The sequence below is a fragment of the Sarcophilus harrisii genome, chromosome 1 (genome assembly GCF_902635505.1).
Source record: "Sarcophilus harrisii chromosome 1, mSarHar1.11, whole genome shotgun sequence".
In the NCBI taxonomy this organism is placed as follows: domain Eukaryota; kingdom Metazoa; phylum Chordata; class Mammalia; order Dasyuromorphia; family Dasyuridae; genus Sarcophilus; species Sarcophilus harrisii.
The window spans coordinates 439,172,770-439,194,282 of NC_045426.1; the positions used below are offsets into that span (position 1 = coordinate 439,172,770).

General features: G+C 32.6%; 1 long non-coding RNA gene across 1 annotated transcript in view; it reads right to left on the reverse strand.

Moving 5' to 3' along the window:
• Positions 1-1,560: 1,560 nt before the first annotated feature.
• Positions 1,561-21,513, reverse strand: part of LOC116421287 — a 32,448-nt gene continuing 12,495 nt past the window's right edge. The window contains exons 2-3 of the long non-coding RNA XR_004231594.1: positions 13,942-14,045; positions 1,561-1,696 (exon numbers count right to left, since the gene is read on the reverse strand). This is a non-coding gene — a long non-coding RNA (uncharacterized LOC116421287). The remainder of the gene's footprint in view (positions 1,697-13,941; positions 14,046-21,513) is intronic.

Here is a 21,513-nt window from a genome sequence, read left to right on the forward strand (position 1 = left end):
ATATTTAACACCTGAATTCTCTGGAAAATGCATTCACATAGATTTTAAAATTTAATCTGCATTATTAGCAATTTCTTAAGTCTAGACAATGAACAAAATAATAAATCTGATTTCTAGGTGTAATTTCTAAGGTATAAATACACTAAATATTGAACATTCAGCTTAAAATCTAGTTAGAATTAGTTCTAGGACACCTTGAAAATAAAAGATTAATGATGTCTATTAAGATGAACATGTGTCCTAAAAGTTCCAAAGCAAGGGGGAAAAAATTGCATTAATGCTTCTTCCTTCTAACCATTGTTCACCTCCATTTATACTGTCATTCTGAAGAGGAAAAAAGTATAGGAGTGACCTGGTATGTACCCAAGAACACAGTACAGTGATTAGTTTTATACCTTTAAATTGGATCGTTTCAAGGTTCTGATAAACATCTTGAGATGGTCTGCTTAGCAACAATCCTTTGGGCATGTTTCAACTCCCTCTGAAGATGGAATACACAAGCAATAATAGCTTTGTCAGGTTTATGGGCTTGTTTGCTACAGTTCACCAGCAGGGTGAAGCCCTTGCTGCAACCCTAATTAATCCACATGTAAAGTAATAGAATGCCTCAGAAAATGTTCACTGTAAATATACAATTTCTTCCTTGAAGGCCAGCCTTGTGAGTTGTTCCAGGCCACTGGAGAAGACCACACTTTATAGCTACTTATCCATTCTGACAACAGAAGGGTCAACGTAGATTCATTTAGTTGCATGACTCATTAATATACTATCACCAACTAACAAATCTCCTTCCTTGTACTAGAAAACAAATTCATGCCAACATTAAAATTCAGACTGATCTCTGTCCATAGATAGTTCATGGAGAAATTGATTTCTATAACTATGTTCACTAGTTTAATACAACAACTGAAAAGCCATATACTATGTGAAAATCAAGAGTCTCTGATGCAAAAGTTTTTTTTTTTTTTTTTTTTTTAATGTAGACTTATTAGGTAAGCTCTCTCCTCCCAAGATTTGCTACAGGGGGATTATGAGGTTAAAAACTTGTTTCTGTTTGGGTCTTTGCATACATCTTCCAATCTTCTTCTGTCCACATTCAGAAGACTATAAGAGGCAGGTTGGATTTCTTCTTGAATGAATGGTTATATGCATGTTGTGTTATTTATTTCAATTTAATTGTCTGTCTGAACTATGATTCTCCTAATGGTCTACTCATTCTACAACTTTGAATTCTTTTGAGGGGGGTATAGCAGCTTCAGCTCCAGATAATCTCAAATATACAAAACCTATTTCATTAATTATTTTTGAGAGCGGCTATACTTTCATTATGCAGAGGCAAACATCTCAATTTTATGAGTTTTCTGACTCTGATAGGATGAATTATGTCTAAGAAATTTTACAGGATTACCAGATTCATAAAGTATGATTTCATCTTCATTTCAGGCACAGGGGGTATTCCATCTCTATTTGGAATATTATTTATTTATCTTGACCTTTTCCCTCAACTATTTAAACACACACACACACACACACACACACACAAGACTGATTTTCCTTTAAAGTGCTATAACTCAATTGCTGACTTTATTTATAGTTAGGTGCATGGTGAATAAACATCTAATGGCATTTCTTCATTGCAAAGTCCCCAGCCAAAGCCTTCAGGATCATGTCTGTGCTGCATCACCTTTCTTAAAAGCTGTAAGGAATAAAAGATAGAATTTGCATTTATCTAATTTGCATAACTCTTATCTTTGGATAATTATAATTTTCTAGAAGGTCCTCTTTTCATGCAGGTAACATTGCAGGGTCTCACTATAGGGCCTGGCTGTTATGATTGATGAGGGAAAAACTAACCTGATAACCAATTATTTACTCATCCTCTTGCTCCCAGACTAGAGCTGTCCATATAAGCAGGTGCATCTTTCAGAAACAACTCAAGAACCTTGCAGTTTGAATATTAACCCTCATTAATTATGCCAACAATCTTATTTACATAATGTTCCTCTTGCCTTGATACTTTTATAGATTGTGAACCTGGATTTGAACTTTGGTTCTAGTTAGGTTAGTCATTTTGTCAGTGGCCAATTTTAACCAACTATACTGACATTATTTCTTTTGATTGGTCAAATTGACTGCATTTTTACTATTATTTTTGGCATCATGTAGAAATAGACAAAGTAAATTCAAATTAAGATCTCAGCGAGCACAAGGTGAGCTGTTCTTGTAAGTTTACAGGAAATCTTCACTTTGCCAAGAACATACTTCCCTGGGACTGTAACATGCAGGAGCAAGGATAAGATTTTATAGGAGCTAGTCGGAAAATGGAAAAGGCTGATCAAATTAACACCAAATTTTTTTTTAAAATAGTTTTTGAGTTAAAGATACAGTCATCATTCATGTTCTGCAGGATATTTCATTGTTTTCTTATTTTCAGACATTGTGGTTTCCCCTCCAAATAATCATTTTACCATATTATAAACCCTAGTATTGTTTCCCTCTTTGGAAAAGAAAGATAAGTTGTCATGACAGTTAAAGACAGGTGATTATATATATATATTTATATATATGATGAACTGAAATAGCAGAACATTTGCAAAAAGAGTCTGGATAATGTGAGTCATTGAAAGTATGTATGTATGTATGTATGTATGAATGAATTCTTCCTTTTGTTGAAGGAATAAAACACTTTATAGTTCAAACTATATGCTAACCCACTAAAACAATTAATCCATTCCTACTGATTTAATTGCATTAAAAATTGATCCATTCCAATTTGGCTTTCAGGCAAGGCTGAAGATAAGTTAAAAATTAATAGTTCCAACTAGCATTTTTAGAAACATTTTAAATTTTGGCAAAACTCTCCACTACTCCACTTTCCTTTGTTCCAGTATTGGAGAAAAAAGTAGCACATCTTTTTGCTAGTTCCTTTAACTGTATTTTAGATATTATGCTCCCCATTTCTTTCTAGAACTTGTCTCTTATTTTATTTCTCATTCTCTCTTCAATTATTGATTATATAGTGATACCTTCCCTACTGCTTACAACCATTACCAGGTCTTCTTCATTCTTGAACAAAACCAAAATCAAAACTTTACCGCATTGTATCCTCTTCAACCCTAGCATATCATCCCCCTATTTACTTCATTTTTACTTCTTCATCATGGCCTTAATTTTCAAACTAAACTGAAATGTCTCTCTAATTCCAATGACCTCTTAATCCTTATCTCTTTTTTCTTTTCAAGGATTTTTTCAAGGTTTCAAGGAAAAAACAAAAGATATTTACCATCCTTGTCTTCCAAGATAATTTCACATTCATAAATTCTTAGTAATCTCACCAACTAATCTATGTTCAATTACTATCCCTATGTGGATGAATCCCATATCAATATATAAAATACTAATATTATTCCTGAGCTATAGTCTTTTTTTCTCTTTCTTTTTTTAATTAAATTTTTATTATAGCTTTTTATTTACAAGTTATATGCATGAATAATTTTACATCATTGACAATTGCCAAACCTTTTGTTCCAATTTTTCCCCTCCTCCCCCCCCCCCCCCCCCCCCCGGCAGGTTGGCCAATACAGGTTAAATATGTTAAAGTATAAATTAAATACAATATAAGTATACATGTCCAAACAGTTATTTTGCTGTACAAAAAGAATCGGGCTTTGAAATAGTGTACTATTAGCCTGTGAAGGAAATAAAAATGCAGGAGGACAAAAATATAGGGATTGGGAATTCTATGTAATGGTTCATAGTCATCTCCCAGAGTTCTTTCACTGGGTATAGCTGGTTCAATTCATTACTACTCTATTGGAACCCATTTGGTTCATTTCATTGCTAGTGATGGCCACGTACATCAGAATTGATCATCATATAGTATTGTTGTTGAAGTATATAATCATCTCTTGGTCCTGCTCATTTCACTCAGCATCAGTTCATGTAAGTCTCTTCAGGCCTTTCTGAAATCATCCTGCTGGTCATCTCTTACCAAACAATAATATTCCATAATAACCATATACCACAACTTATTCAGCCATTCTCCAATTGACGGGCATCCACTCAGTTTCCAGTTTCTGGCCACTACAAAGAGACCTGCCATAAACATTCTTGCACATACAGGTCCCTTTCCTTTTTAAGATTTCTTTAGGATATAAGCCCAGTAGAAACACTGCTGGATCAAAGGGTATGCATAGTTTGTTAACTTTTTGAGCATAGTTCCAAATTCTGAGCTGTAGTCTTATAATCGGCTGTTGTTGGGTTCTCCAAGTCAATGATGAGGAGGTATTTCAAATTCAATTCCTATCCTAAAAGGAGCTCATTACCTTCTACACATTCAAACTGCCCCCATACCTAAATTTCTCTGTTTTTATAGGTTACCACTATATTTTCACAGTCATAAATAATTAACAATTTCTTTATTTTCAGTTGTTTTCTTGTAATGGGCTGAGGTTTGAGTTGATGCACTGAGGTCCTAAGCACGTGAGGCTAAATAGTAATTGGACTATATTAACATATATGTTTGGAGAAAGAATGGCCCCTGCCCACTCTCTGTGCAGGTCCTGATGTGTTGAATAGGAAATGACGATTTTGCGGGGTGGAGGCAGAGGGGCAGGAGGAGAAGCGGAGAGAGACTGCTGGCTGGGTTCTGCTCTGGGGGCTTCTGGTCTCATGGCTTCTGGTCTGGCTGGCTTCTCTTTTTACCTCCAATTCCCTTTTACCTTCGATCCTTCTTCACCTTCACTGAGAATAAAGATTCAAGATTTTCCCTTAATCTGAATCCCTGACTCTGGCTGATTTTAAAATACGCGGTCATCACATTTTCTCTTCCTTCTCTCCCTTGCATTAAATCATTTACCAAATCTTGTTGACTATACTTTTTATCCCACATCTCCTCATTCTATCTACTCAAATAGTTACTATTATAGTTGGGTGCCTCAGTGCCTCTAATTTGGGGGATTATAGTAGACTCGTAATTAGACCCCATGCTTTCCATAATTTCATCTCTCAAATCAGTCCTCTAAAATAACCTGCCTAAAATCACATATTTAACTTTGCTTATCTGGAATTTTTAGTAGGTCCCTATTATTTCTCAAATTTTTTTTCACCTTTACATTTAAAATTCACAACCTATTTCTAAGTCATCTTTCCAATTTTATTTTACATTGATACATGATATAAAATGGCACTTTTGATTCTCTGAGTTTGAAATTCTACCTCTCACCTTTGTATCTTGAATTTGGTATTCAATATATATTCTTTCTAACTTGTACAACATCTGGAGTCCTCTAAGACTCACGTCATGTACTTTATCCCGTGGATGATTTTTTTAATCCCTTAGTTTTTTTTCTTCAAACAATTTTACACACACACACACACACACACACACACACACACAAACAGTTCTTACTTTCTCTTGATATAAACATACCTCTCTCCACCACCACCAACTCAAGTAAAATATAAACAAATTTTGAGAACAAGGACTATATTTTGATTTGGTTTTTGCATCCATATTGCCTATCACAGGACTTTTTCAAATGATATGCACTTAATAAATTAATGATGAGTCTTATTTAAAATAACTCTACAAATGAACTTCAGTCATTTAAGTAATTATAGTTTTTAAGCTTATTGCAGTCTCACTGACCAAAAAAATACTTTAAATTTTTTCAGCATCCTGTCTTTTGGTATGTCTTTGTCATCAACAGTAGTCTATCAGTAGCTTATGATAGGTATTTCCCCCCAGGAAAACAAATTATATATTCAAAGAAAAACTCACGAAAGTAAATTCTTACCCTAAGGCAAAAATTTCTTCTTACTGATGATGTGGTTAGGGTATTGGGTTTTTTTGCATGTAGAATGGAATTCTCAGTCACAAATTTTCCGGAAATTGTGCAAAAATACTTTGTAAATGATGATATTCACTTTGTGCCTCCAATTTTTTGGTACTTAAAACTACTAATAATGTATTATTTTTACACTCCTTTAACTCCAACTAATTCTCTATGTAACTATTTTTCACATAAAGAACATTTTTTTTTTTTTTGCTTTTCTATGAACTTTTATATGGATATTTCAGACAACTTTTAGTTTTCCCCCTCCCCAAACCTCTTCAATCCCAGAACAGGTAGCACTATGGACAGCACCCTGGATTTTAAATTTTTCTTCTTTACTTAGATATTGAATTAACATTCCAGAGCTATACGTTTCATGAATTTTGGAACTTTTTTTTTTTTTTTTTTTTTTTTAACTTACCCAGTTTAATCTCTGGTTTTACAGATGAGAAAATTGAAGGCTAGAAAGGTTAGGTGACTCCTTCAGTTTGAAAACTATTAAGAACCCACGGCTCCTGACTTCATTCCAATGTACGTTTATATAAATTCTTATCAATTCTATATGTTTCAAGGACTCTATTTGCAAAAAAATAAAGTGGTTGAATGTAATTTGTCTTGATTTAGAATCTAGTCACATATCTGAATCATGGCTTCTATTTTTCCCTTCAATGTACTTTTCAGATTAATTAAATCAAATATGCAAAAAAGCTTTGTAAATCATTTCTAATTCTTTAAAACAACAAATGACTTCCATGTAAATATGTATGTTTTAAGAATTAAAAATCTCTTTTTGATGCCTATATGTGTTCTTCAGTGTTCTTTCCATTACTAGTTGCAATAGAATATATAAATATGTTTCCATATATATTTATGTGCCTATTATCCATATATACTTGTGCCATTTACAATATGAATATATATGTAAAATTTATATATTTCTACAATCCCCTGACTTTTTAGATTATATATGGTCAGATAATACTGTAATATGCCAATACATGAATAATATGAAAATAAAATCATTTATATTTGAATGTTCAAATTTTCAAAGTGCTTTCCTCATAACGACCTTAGGAAGTAGGTAGTTCAAGCATAATCCTCTCTGTTTTACAAATGGGAAAACTGACTTTTAAAGATTAAATGACTTTTCTGTCATAGCACTTGGGGAAAAACAACCCAAAACAGATCAAATACTTTCAATGTCTTCACATTATGATCATCTATTTGGTTTCATCAAATGACCATACCAAGGGAAATAAATGAGACAGAAATTAGATGCTTTACCACTCAAAAAGTCCAGATTAAGTAAAAATATAAAAATATTATGTAGCAAAGTTCTGTTGTCATCTGTGTGTAGTATTATATTTAAGTACTAATACTGTTGTTGGTGATAGGTCAGTTGATAAGAGTTCCTCAGTGATGGTGTTTTAGGGAGTAAGAAGAGTATTATAGCTAAATACTGTTCCTTCTTTAGAAATTTGATCAAGGAAAAGAAGACAAAAATGAGGACTAAGCGATGTCAGACCACCTGACAATAGACTGAGCATAGTGAGCCAAGAAAAACAAGATATACATACTGTCTCCTTTGTTTAGCAGATAAAAGTCCTAGTTTGTGCCCAATTGTTAACAAATTCAACTTTTTCTGGGAATCATCCAATTGTTTTGTAATAGTCATTCAGTCTCTTAACTCATTGATTTTTTTCTTTTCTCTCTTTCTTTTTTTGGGGGTTTTCTTATGTCTTCTTTGAAAAGATGATTATTTTCAAACTAAGGTAATGTCTATATGAACCAAAAAAATGTAGTTGGTTTATTCAAATAAAAAAACTGAACTAGCAATTTGGTTTTCTTTCAAAAATACATGTATGTAGTATACAATTTTTAGACATAGCCTATTGGGAAAGGGCCTGAAGCTAGATATCAGCTCTTTTCAAGAAGCTTCCACGTGATTATTTTTTTAATCAACATTTGACTTCAAAACTTGGGAAAGTGTTGTTGTTCAGTTGTTTCCAACTCCTTATAGCCCCATGGGTATTTTGGTAATGATATTGGAGTGGTTTGCCATTTACTTTCTTCAACTCATTTTACAGATAAATAATTGAGGCATAGGGCTAGGTAATTTGTCCAGGATCACACAAATTAGTAAGTCTCTGAGGCCAGATTTGAACTCATGAAGATGAGTCTTCTTGACTGCAGGCCAAACTCTCTATCCCTTGTACCACCTAGATGTTCTAAATAATACAGTCTGCACTGAGTAGTTGATATTATAATCACTATAGCAATAAAATAATTTAGTGTCTACGTTGCGAGGACTGTACTTCTATATGTAGAAAAGGGGAGAAATCGTACCATCTCTGCCCTGAAAGACCTTACATTCTATAGTATCACTAGATAAAATTATAGAAATATTCAGGTTTAATCTAGTATTTGGCATTTTTTACTACCCTGCCTTATAAACATGAGACATCCCAACATATGGAATTATTAACCCAAAACTCACAAGTAAATGCTAACTTATGTGTTGCACATGTAACATGCAGTAAAGCCTGGAGACGGATTCAGAAGAATTGAATTAAATTTAGATCATGCACAATCTTAATGACACCTTTGTTCTTTTTGCCATAAATCCTGTTATGAACTATTGGGCACCTGTATCTCTGCCTTGATTTCTCTCTTCTGACTACAGTGCTCAAGTCAACTTCATATCTCAAGTTCTCAGGGGGTAGATATGGAAGCTATAATAACAGATAATGTTTTTTTCTTATCATTCATTACACTGTAATGCTTGGGAAGAAAGAGCTCACTAACATGTTTAGGATGTGATCCAGTTTGGGAAAGCTGGATAGTAATTTTTTAGAACTGCTATTCCTTCCCTCCACACTCATACCCAATCTTATTGACAAAACATATATTAGAAATATGTTCCACTTTTATTTTTCACCCTATCCAAACCTAAATAGATGAACACATCATTCAGTAAATCTCATTTGAATACATACATTTAAAGCTTCTCTTTTTCCCCCTCTGTAGAATAGATTCTGACTTACCAAAGAACAAACAACAATAAAAAAATCCAAAACATCCTTTTGGAGAATGATTTGCTGCCAAATATAGGAAATAAAATAGGATGGAGAACATTATCAATTTTTTCTCTTTACTTTGATTTTTAAAAACCTATCTTTCAAACTTGGAGAAATTGCACTCTCCTGCCTCTGAATGATTCAAGAGCTCAAAATCTGATGGATCCGGTAATATCTGTTTCAGGTAAATATTACTGTACTCAGTATAAAATACTTATAAGTCAGTTTCTCTTCCTTGTTCAGAAAGAGTGATATCAACCTTTTTCTCATATTAAGGAATTAACACTTGTTCACTATAGACTCCTCCTATTAGCTCCATGATAAATGCTGATGGGAAATGAAATGACTCATATTTCTGAAGGTTCCTGGTTGCCATCTATTCTCTCTCTCTTAAATAAAGCTGTTTGTTTTCAAAACATATACATGGATAATTTGACAACATTGACTCTTGAATAGTCTTGTATTTCAGATTTTCTCCTCTTTTTTCCCCACCTCCTCCTCTAGATGGCAAACAATTCAATATATGTTAAACAAGTTAAAATATATGTTAAATCTAATATGTATAAACATATTTATACAATTCTCTTGCTGCACAAGAGAGATCAGATTAAAAAAAAGAAAGTAAATGAGTAATAAAACAAAATGCAAGTGAACAAAAAGAGTGAAATGTTATGTTGTGATCCACATTCAGTGCCTACAGTCCTCTCTCTGGGTGTGGATGGCTCTCTTCATCACAAGATCATTGGAACTGGCATCAGTCATCTCATTGTAAGAAATAACGTTCATCAGAATTGACTGTAGTATAATATCGATGTTGTCACGTACAATGATTCCCTGGTTCTGTTCATTTCACTTAGCATCAGTTCATTAAAGTCTCTCCAGGCCTCTCTAAAATCATCACCCTGATCATTTCTTATAGAACAATAATATTCCACAGCATTCACATACCATAACTTACTCAGCCATTCTCAAACTGATGGGTATCAACTCCATTTCCTGTTTCTTGCCACTAGGAAAAGGGCCACTGCAAACATTTTTCATATGTGGGTCCCTTTCCTTTCTTTAAGATCTCTTTGTAATAAAGGCCCAATAGAAACATTATTGGGTCAAAGGATATGCACAGTTTGATAACGTTTTAAACATAGTTCCAAATTGCTCTCCCCATTCACAACTCCACCAACAACTTATTAGCATCCCAGTTTTCCCACATTCCCTCCAAAATTCGTCTTTGTCTTTTCTTGTCATTTTAGCCAATCTGAGGTGTGTAGTGGTATTTCAAAGTTGTCTTAATTTGCATTTCTCTGATTAATAGTGATTTAGAGCACCTTCTCATATGATTAGAAATAGTTTTAATTTCTTCATCTGAAAATTGTCTGTATATATCCTTTGACCATTTATCAATTGGAGAATGGCTTGAATTCTTATAAATTTGAGTCAGTTTTCTATTTATTTTAGAAATGAGGTTTTTTTCAAAACTCTTAAATGTAAAAATGATGTCCCAATTTATTCTGCTTCTCTTCTGATCTTGTGTGTATTAGTTTTGTTTGTACAAAACCTTTTTAACTTGATATAATCAAAATTATCTATCTGGTGTTCAATTATGAGTTCCAGTTCTTCTTTGGACACAAATTCCTTCCTTCTCCACAGATCTGAGAGGTAAACTATTCTATGTTCTTCTAATTTGCTTATAATATCACTCTTTATGTCTAAATCATGTACCCATTTAGATCTTATCTTGCTATGTGGTGTTAGGTATGGGTTGAGCCCTAATGTCTTCCATACTAGTTTCCAATTTTTCCAGCAGTTTTTGTCAAATCTTGAGTTCTTATTCCAAAATCTGGGGTCTTTGGCTTTGTCAAACACTAGATTGCTATAGTTATTGCCTATTTTGCCCTGTGATCCTAACCTATTCTACTGATTGACTACTTTATTTCTTAGCTAGTACCAAATGGTTTTGATGACCGCTGCTTTATAATATAATTTCAGGTCTGGCACAGCTAGGCCACCTTTATTAGCATTTTTTTTTTCCCATTAATTCCCTTGAAATTCTTGATCTTTTGTTCTTCCAAATGAACTTTGTTACTATTTTTTCTAGATCTATAAAATAATTTCTTGGGAGTTTGATTGGTATTTGGCATCTATTCTCAGTGCTCGCTGGTAATTTTGGTTAGAGGATGGGTACTGATTTTCCTGTTCTTTGCCAATACTATATTTCTGGGGTAACAGACTTATAACAGTTATTTGAATGGTTTGTTTCACAGGTTTGGGAAGTAATGATCACTGGGAGATGGCCAATAAATAGGATGTGGAAATAGATGATGTGCTTCTGATTAATTTAATAAAATGCTCTTATAGTCCCAAAGTAGAAAAAAAGTTTTTGTAGAGAGTGTTAATTTAATTAAATATTTACTCTATATAAATCTATGCAAGGTAGTCAAATTAATAATACATGAAATCATGATAACTGTAAAAATAAAAAAAACACAAAATAATTACTTGTTTTACCTTACAAAATAAGTCTCAATTTTCTACTCAATGGAGTCTTCTATCTATGTATCTATTTTTACAAAGCCATGTATTGTACCCATTTAGTGCTTTGTTAGTAGCCATTAATTGATTTGATTTTTTTTTTGCATTTGAAAACAAACAATTTTCTTGAGTCTTAGGTTCTCTAACAGATATTAATATTTTTAAAAGCTCACCAATTACAACCCTAAAAGAAGATATTTTGTTTTATGATATTTACTTATTAATATCTAGAAGCTTGTTAATTCATAGGAAACAATTTTTCAACGGAGAATTTCAGAAATACTAAGTAAATATCTTTCATCTTACATAGACACTGAAGGGCAAAAAAATTTAAATGATAACCCCAAGGTTTCCCTTAGTTCAAAGAAACAGAGCCAGGATTCAAATCCAGGTAATCTGATTCCATAGCCATCATACTTTCCAAATGCCTAAACTGTCCCCCACCTCCCTTTGAATATGCTTTTTTAATATATTTCACAGCCAAAAGAGAAGAAGAAAAAATAACAGAGAATTGCAGCTCTGAAAACTAATGTCAATGTGTCACTCCTTCCTACTACCAGTTGCCATATGAAATACCCTCAAACTAGAGAGTCTGTCCATGGACAAGAGATTACTAGATCATGGGTACCACATCATTAATGGCTTTATTCATGGATTTTTTCTCCATCTTATTTATTGTTTTATTTGAGTTGAGTGCAACAGAGACAAATGTATGAAACAAATTTTAGTCAGTTGCTTTTTCTTTATGTAGAAATATAAACACAAGAACAGAAATTTAATTTTTTTATTACATTTTCTCTATCATCCTAAGGTGGGGGGGACTTTGAAATGTAGATGATTGACTCATTTTACTTCAATGATGTGGAGAAGTTACAGAAATGTAAATTAGGTGAGAATTAAAAATGAGATGGATTATTAATTGGTTGGTTAGTTGGATACAAAAAACAATGTTCAATATAACAGGAGATTTCCATTTTTTAAAAATCCATGACATGGACAGAGATGTAGATGACACTTAAAATTTGCATATGATCAACTAGAAGGTAACGCACTGGATAATTACATTAGAATTTTTTTTAAAATAGTGTAAGAAAATGAATTCTGGAACCCTTAATTCATCTCGTCTGCAAAAGACAGCAAAATTGTTTTCATTGTTTTTGATGCAATTTCAAATATTTTTTGTGGCTGCTGAAAAACTAAGTAAAATTGAAAAACTTTGTATCCTAATTGAACAATGTGGAGGCTTAGACAGAACTGAAACACTTCAGTCCTATAAAAATGAAATGATATATAAAGCTTCCTCTAGCTTATTGAAAAGTATTTTTCTGAAGAGGAAGAAGGTCAAATTGTGCTAGAATCTAGTTCTGATGGTTATACCTTCCAGATTCAAAATAGCATACTTGGGACTTTTAACTTTTAGGTTTTATAGTCAAACTTTCAAGCCTTATATGCCTTGCTGTTAGTATAATTTTGTCTTATTGTCTTTCCACTAAGATCTTTTTTTTAAACATGTGACCTTTTAATGTAGCACTAATGCATATTTGAACAGTTTGAACTGTGTACATATTGTATGAAAGCTCTGTCCTCAATAGGTTCTAATTTCTATATGGAATTTCCTGTCTATGACTGTCCTATAAATAATAACTTAATTCCACAGGGGAAAAAAAAATCATGGAAGACTACAACATTGTTCTGAATCTAGTAAGAAAAAATTCAAAAGTAACAAACAGGAAATCTTACACATGGGTATAAAAATTGAACTTCAAAAGTACAAGCTAGAAGAGTAATGCTCAGAGGGCAGCTCTGAAAAAAATTAGGAATTTTGTTTAAGCTTTATAGGGAATTAATACAAATATATATGCAAAAGAGTAATTACTCAAAATATAAAGGACATGAACAGTGAGTTCTCGAAAAAAGAAAAACAAGCTATCAACAAACATAACAAAAAGCTCCAAATCATTAATAGCAATAACTACAAATTAAAATAAATTTCTGGTAACATTTCATATATACTAAACAGATAAAGGTGAGATAAAAAGGGACATAAACATTGTTGGAGGAAATAATAGAAAATTGGAATAACAATGCACTTTTGGTGAAGCTGTGAATTGGCCTAACCATTCTGGAAAACTAGTTGGAGCTTTACTCTAAGAGTTACAAAATTATGTATATTTCTAAATCCAGTAATACAGTTACTGGGCATATTGTTCAAAGAGATCAAGTAAAAAGGAAAGGACTTGTACAAAAATATTTATGGTAGCATCTAAATGCTCCAAATAGAATTGTTGGAAAAGATTATGGTGAAGGAACATAAAGAAATGTTATCACTCCATCAGAAATGATGAGACAGATTCAGAGAAATCTGGGAGACCTTTTAAAGTAATGCATGGGGAAAGGAACCAAACCAAGAGAAGAATTTATACAGTAACTATAATAATGCAAAGAAAGAAAACTTTGAAGGACTTCAAGACTTGGATCAAAACAAAGAGAAATCATACCTGTACATGTCTGATGACGAAGCAGGCTTCCCAACTCTTGACAAAGAGATGTTAGACCAGAGGTGCAGAATGAGCTGTGCATTTTCAATTACAGTTGATATGTCCTTTTAATTTTTGGTTGGTAAGGAAAGGTTGAGGTGTCAAGGTTTAATAATTACAAAAAAAAAAAAATAAATAAAGAACATCCACAAACAATTGCAAATAAATAGAAAATATCATCAAAAAATTCACAAAGAGACATAGAGAACTGTAAGAATTTATCTGTCTTTAAAAAGTTCAGGTTTTCTTTTTGTTAGCATCATTATAGATTATAATACTAATAAGGTAGCTAAAGAAGGTAACCTAAGATCAGTGGTATGTTGGAATCAGCTCAAGGTAGTTTTCAAGAGCCTATTATTAAATGTTTAGTTGAGCATTTATACCTTAAAAATCAACAAATTTGTGGCACAGTGAATAGAGCACCAGCCCTTAAATCAGGAGGACCTGAGTTCAAATGTGGCCTCAGAAACGTAACACTTTAGCTGTGTGACCCTCAGCAAGTCACTTAACCCCAATTGCCTCAGAAAAAAAACAAAAACAAAAACAAAAAAAACTACAAATCAGAGTTGGAGTGACTGTTACATTGACCATTTACTTAAGAAAGTTATGAAGAAAATGTTGATAAAGTAGATTAAAGTTAAAAATATCTTGTGAGTACATTATTTTCCTAGAAAACTGTTTGTTGAACATTTTTCAGCATCCTAGTTACTATCTAGGATAACTTAAATTCTTTATAATTCTCAGGTTCCCCTCATATATTATAGATTTTATACTATGATATTATTATAGATATTATAGATTTTACACTATGATAAATTAAAGATATAAAATTTTCAGCTATGCCAATAAGCAAATGTAGGTGACCACATTTATTATGCATTTATTTGATATGTAACCTTTTACTAGACATTAGGAGAATGATATCAAAGAAACAGATAAAACCTTCATTTTAAAAGGTTTTCTAATCAAATAATAATATTTCCTAATTATAGAGATATTTGACAATGTATTGACAAAATACTCATAGGAATTGAAGTTTTCATTTTCAACTCATTTGTTCTGATATAGCCTAGAAATAGTGATATCCTGTATCTATAAAATGCCAGACAACTAACTCCTAAGCTTGACATTAAACATCTTCTAAAATTTAAACTTAACCTTAATAAACATCTTTTTAATCCTTTATTTATTCTACCCAGGCATAGACCCTGAAGCATATTATTGTCATATGGCCTTAATAAATTTCGTGTTCATCCTTTAGTCATTGAGACGCAGAACAGGACTGGGTTAAGCATACTAAGCCACAATTTTTGGTGAATCCAAAAATACATCCTATCATAAAGGGAACATAACACTTTAGGTATGATAGATTTTTTTAATGGACTGTGGCTGTTATTGATAGTATCTCAGGAGTGGTGGGATATACCATGGGAATTGTATTTCTCAATGTATTTCCTTGCAGAGTTTTGTTTATATTTAGTTAAAAAGGATTTTTTTTTTTTTTTTTTTTTTTTTGCCTTATTGATTCAATCTCTTCAGATTTTTGGACTGGCATTTTGATCCAGGTTGTGCCTAACCTGAGACATTTGTCATCGATTTAATATCAGCTAAGATACACAATGGGCTTGCAGCTTTGTAGGAAAAGATATTGTGATAATACCGGAATGGCCAGACCCAGTTTCCTATTCAGTAATATAGAAATTGGGAAGTTTTAGAGGAATCACTATATATGGTCAAAGATGAAAGTCTAAATATGGAAAGAACAGTAACATATGCATTGTTATGAGTCATTCTGAATGCATAGTGGGAATGGTTCCATTCTTCTGACCTTTTGAGCAATTTAAAAATCTTTCAACATTATGGTTATTTTAATTTTGAAGGTTGGCTGTGGTTTTGATTCAAATGCCTTGCTCCTTCTTAGGATTGTTGTGAAAATCAGTATTAATATTTGAAAAGTACTTGGCATAGTTCCTAACATATTAGTTATGTAAAAATAATTATTCTCTTTTCAGTTCTTTGTTTCCAGCTCACTCCTCTCTGGAATTATGCCTTTCCTTATATATTGTTTCCTTCACAAATTTTATTTGTAAAAACCGATTTATGTAATTTATCATGAGATCTAAACTATGTTCTCATTTCTGGCATGGCTCTGATAGGAAGGTACCCAAAGAATGAAATAACCAAGTTGTTATCATTCTGTCCAGGCCTTAGACCCAAGTAAGCTAATTAGGCTATGTGACATTCATGATTTAAAGCACATGCCCAGTCCTTAGTCATGGCCCATTTTTGGTGAATCTTGGTAATTTTGTATCTGTAGAGAAGTTGGATTGTTTATTCTCCTGTGGGCTATTATTAATGATTTAGGTGTATTCCTATGGTCAGGGATCTGAAACGTTTCCTTCTCCTCTTTCCAAAGTAAGCAGAAAGCTTGCCTTGGAATGATGACATCCTGGATTCAAGTTTTGCTTCTAATACACACTGGCTTTGTGATCTTATGCAACTCATTTAACCTCTCAGTGTTCTAGAGGGAGTTTCCTCACCAGGAAATTCCCTATGCTAATGAAATTAGAGGGCCTATGCTTATCATTATCTTCATTGATTAAACCTCTTCAGATCTAACCTGACCTAATAAGAATCCCTTATACTAATTAACTTCAGGTCCAACACTGCCACCAGCTAAGAGAGAGACTTAAGTTCAAATCAGATTTCAGACACTAGATCTGTGACCCTAGCTAATTTAGTTAACCTTTGTCTGACTCACTTTTTTCAACTGAGAAATGGGGATTATAATAATGACTATCAGAATTAACATGAGGATCAAATAAGGTAATTTAAAAAAAATTCCATGCACACTATTAATACCAAGGATAAGGCTTTAAATCTTGCCCTCTGAGAAATCAGCACAAGCCAGATTATCTTGCTTCATTCAAATAAATATTTATATCATTTATAGGCTTTGGTAGTTTAGATTGTAGATTTAGGGCTAGTTCTTTAAAGATATTTTAATCCAATACTCTTGACTAACAAATAAAGAAAATGAGACTTGGTGATCTATTCAAGACCACACAGATAGCAAGATCCAGGACTTATTTGGAAACATATATTTTACTAAGAGGAAGAAAAATAATTGAGGGTGTATTTTGTATCTGTTAGGAGGGAGTTATAGTGTTATTTGTGCAACACAACTATCTTAAACAAAGTTAATGCTCCATCAACATTTATTGAATTGAATCATGATATGGAAATAGAAAACATCATGGCATGTTTCTTAGTGGGTGTGACAATGATTATGATTACAATGAATATGATTACAGAATATTTTCACAAATATTTTATTTATGACTTTTTCCCCCCAACTGTGTGAATTAGAAGCTGAAAAAAAAAAGTTTAAAACTATTGGTTTAGAGCCGAACTGCTGCAAACAGCATTGTTATTTACAAAATTAATTCTTGATCACTATGGTTCCTTTACAATAATAAAGCACAGTTAGGCTTGCTTGTCCTTCGGTACATGTACTCAACATAGCATTATTTTGACAATATGAAGGGGATTCTGTTAAAGACAGATCATAGAAAATACAACTTAAAAATACTTCCACTAAAAAGCCATGTTCAATTTCCACAGCTTGAATCCCATGGCGTTTGTACTTAGCATGATTGTATAAAAATATATTGAAGTTTACCTAGACTCATTACATAAGGAAACTTTAATATGAAAATAAACTATATAGAAGGCCCTGATTGGATCGATCAATCCCTGGGGCTCAAAGATGCATGTAAAACTATGGAAAGTCAATTCTCATCATTTATTTTCAAAGACTAGAGATTTAAATTTCTAAAATAGTTTAACCAGACCAATGTTTATATCGCAAAGTTGTTCCAAATGATGCACTAAATTATGGGATTTCATTGATGGCATCTTACATGATCACACACACCGAAATCAGTCAAAATTGTCTCCTTTTTAGAGCTTATCTTGACAGACTGACTAGTTATCTTTCAACAAATTGATGATAAATTTTAATGCCAATATTGTTCACAATACTTTGTTAGAGAATTCTTCTATTCATCTGAACAAAAATTCATTAAGCATGTGCTGTGTGAATGTCCAAGAAGGCAAAGATTTAAAAAAAAAGAAATAGGGCCGTATCTTGATGCTCACATTTTACTAAGTGAAAAGATATAATATGTATGAATATCTATGTGTGTGTGTGTGTGTGTATATATATATATATATATATATATATATATATATATACACACCCACACACACACATACATATCTATATTTATATACACATATAATATATGATATGATTTGAGGAGGGATAAATCATTATCAATTTCAATAATTAAGGAGGCCAAGAAAAGTCGCAAGTGAACTGAAAAGAACATGCCAAAAATTATAATAAACTATGTGAGAATCCAAAAATGAAGTGTTGAATTAGGGAAACTGCTATTTTGACTGGATCATAGAATCATAATATTAAAGATAATAAGGGAGTTAAAACTGACATTGTGAGAAGGCTTTAAATACCTTAGAGCAGGGAAGGCATTAGCCTTGGAAATTTTGTTTTAGAAAGGTTTATTTAGGAAGTTTATTTTGGAAACTGTGAGGAACTGAGACTAAAAATGGGGGTAAAATGAACAAATCTATTTTTTCCCCTTTTACAGTAAGTTGGGGACCAGGGATAGAGAAATGATGATTGTCTAACTGGGGTATTATCCATATGAAGATAAGAGGATAGATGCAAGAAATGTCATGGAGGTATTATCATTGATATTTGACAATTGACTGGATATAAGGAATGAAGGAGAGTTAAGACTCAAGAATGAAGAGAACTAATGACTTACCAAAAGATCAGCAAAACACAAAAATGCATGCTCAAAAGAATAATCAGATTATCACTTGCATAACATTTTTACCCAGCCTGTAAAAACCAATCTTGAATCTTTCATCTTATTGCTTTCTACCTTGTTGCTTACAAACATACTCACAACAAGCTTTTAAAATATTCACTTGATCTAGCCCATTGTTGTTAGCTGCTTTATCTCAGTAAACTCATTAATAAAACTGTATTCACTAAGATCTCATCAACTCTTCTAACAGCTAAATCCTCTCATCTGGCTATTAATGTCATAAAAGAGAATTTCAGTTGAATTAAGTTACCAATGATCTTTTAATTTTCTCAATTCTCATCATTTTTAACCTGTTTGATATTGTTATATATTCTATTCCTCTAGGATTTTACAATGCTGTTTTATTCAGGTTCTCCTCCTAGCTAACCACTCCTCTGGATTTTCAGAGAGAACACCAATTAATCATGAGACCCTTATGGGTCTGTCCTGGACTCTTCTCTCTTTACCCTTGTTACTATGTCACTGGGTGGTATATTTCAGGGGTTCAATTGTCATCTCTATGCACATGATTCTCAGTTCTATATATCCAGTTCAAATCACTCTTAAACTCCATTCCCATATGAACAATTATCTTTTGGACATTCTATAGGAATTTCAAATTCAGCATATATAAAATAGAACTTCTCTTCCCTCAGAGCTTTTCCATCTCCTCAACTTTCCAATTTTTATCAAGGGTACCACCATTATCCCAAATCAAATAGACTTATAACCTCATCTTCCTCCTTAACTCCTTATTTTCACTCTCAACACATATGCAATTTGTTATAAAATTTTTATCACTGCTGCATTTAAAATCTTTCTAAGCCTCCTCTTCACTCATATAGGCAATTACACTGATATTGCTCCTCAGCACCTCATGCATGAAGATAAATTTGAAGTAAATCTTAAAGGTCAGGGAATCCAAGGGGAGGTAGAAGTGAGGAAAGAGCAAATTCTAGCTATGGAAGACAGTCAATAAAAAGGTACAGAATCAAGAGATGGTATGTCTTGTTTAAGAAACAAGCAGTAGCTGGTTCATAGAATATGTGGAAAATAATAGGTATAAGAAGACTGGAAAGATAAAAAAAAATGGCCAGGTTGTAAAAGCTTTAAATTCCAAACTGAGCATTTTATCTTTATGCTCAAGGTAAGATCCACTAGGATTTGACTATGTGTATGTAGGTCAGTGGATAAATATAGTTGGGTGGACTTTTCACTTTGGCAGCTAAATAAAGAATAGTGTTAGTAGGAAGAGACAGGGAAAATGCCATTATAAAAGTTCATGTTACTATATTGATTACTATAAAATAGTTCCTTCCATGGTGACTTTGTAGAAGGCCTATGAGGAGTAGCCCCATCTATTGATACTATTTGAAAAATTATACCTACTGAGAACTTAACAGAATTATGAAATTAAGGAGATACCTCTTTTCTAGCCATAAACATTTGAAACAAAATCATCTTATTTTTCTATGGTAACTAAAAATTACAGAACTATGTCTGGGGAGGGGGGTAAATCTCTCTTCTTATAGGAATGGATCGCAGAGGCATTATATATATTTAGTAGGAATGCTGGTAAAATATAGTGGTTTTATCATTTGGAACCTTTTGTATATTTCATATTTCTATAATTTTATATTATAGTAATTTTCAATAGCAGAATCAGAACAGAGACAATAAATTATAATGTAAAGAATACTGGATTTGGAATCAGAAAGCCCGCATTGGGTAAAAGGTTTAATGACTAATTCAGTGTGTTGACTTTGGGCATTTCAATTAGCATCTCTTTATTAAACATGGTACATGCCAGTAAATTACTGAGTTGGTAAATCATCAAAACACCTTGTTATGTAGATAAGGAAACTGAGGTCTAGAGAGATTGTCTTGCCTAAAGTTACAGCAAGAAGGTATGTTAAAGTCATGATAGGAACTCGACTTTGGGATTTTTCCTCACTGATCCTGTTCTTGTATTCTGTTCTCTAAGGTTATTTCAAGTGTCTTAATCTATTACAAAATTCTATGATCATTACTTCAGTAATGAGTATAATTTTATCGAAGACAGGTGATAAATATTAGCTGTTAGTTATACTACATGGCAAAGACCCTGAAAGGTTCTTTTGAGAGATGTCCAAATCAGGGGACTAGAAAAACAAAGTCTGGAAAAGCTAATTGGAAAACCAGAAAAATTGAAAAAAGATCCCTGCTAATTAGTTAATTAGATAATTAAATTAGATATTTTTATCACACAAGATTTAGCAGATAACATACAGGATAGAATGGAGAACTTGGAACATGATATTCCAAAAGGCAAATTGATCCCTCAAGATGAATTCATTATTTCTAAACTGATCACCATTATGCTAATTAATGCATTAAGGCACCACCTTCCTTATCTTCCTTTTCCTTCTATTTGAGAGTTGGGAGGCATAATATCAAATCTAATTAGGCAGAGGGCCTGAGAGCTATTTTGTTATCTTTAGATGACATAAAAATGTGAGAGTAAAAATTAAAAATGCACTGGGAAGAGGGGAGAAAGAAAAGGAAGGAAGGAAAGACATTGTCTCAAATGGAGTACAAAAGGAGAAATTTATACAATGGAAAGGTAGTGGGCAATACTTGTATAGAAATTTATCTT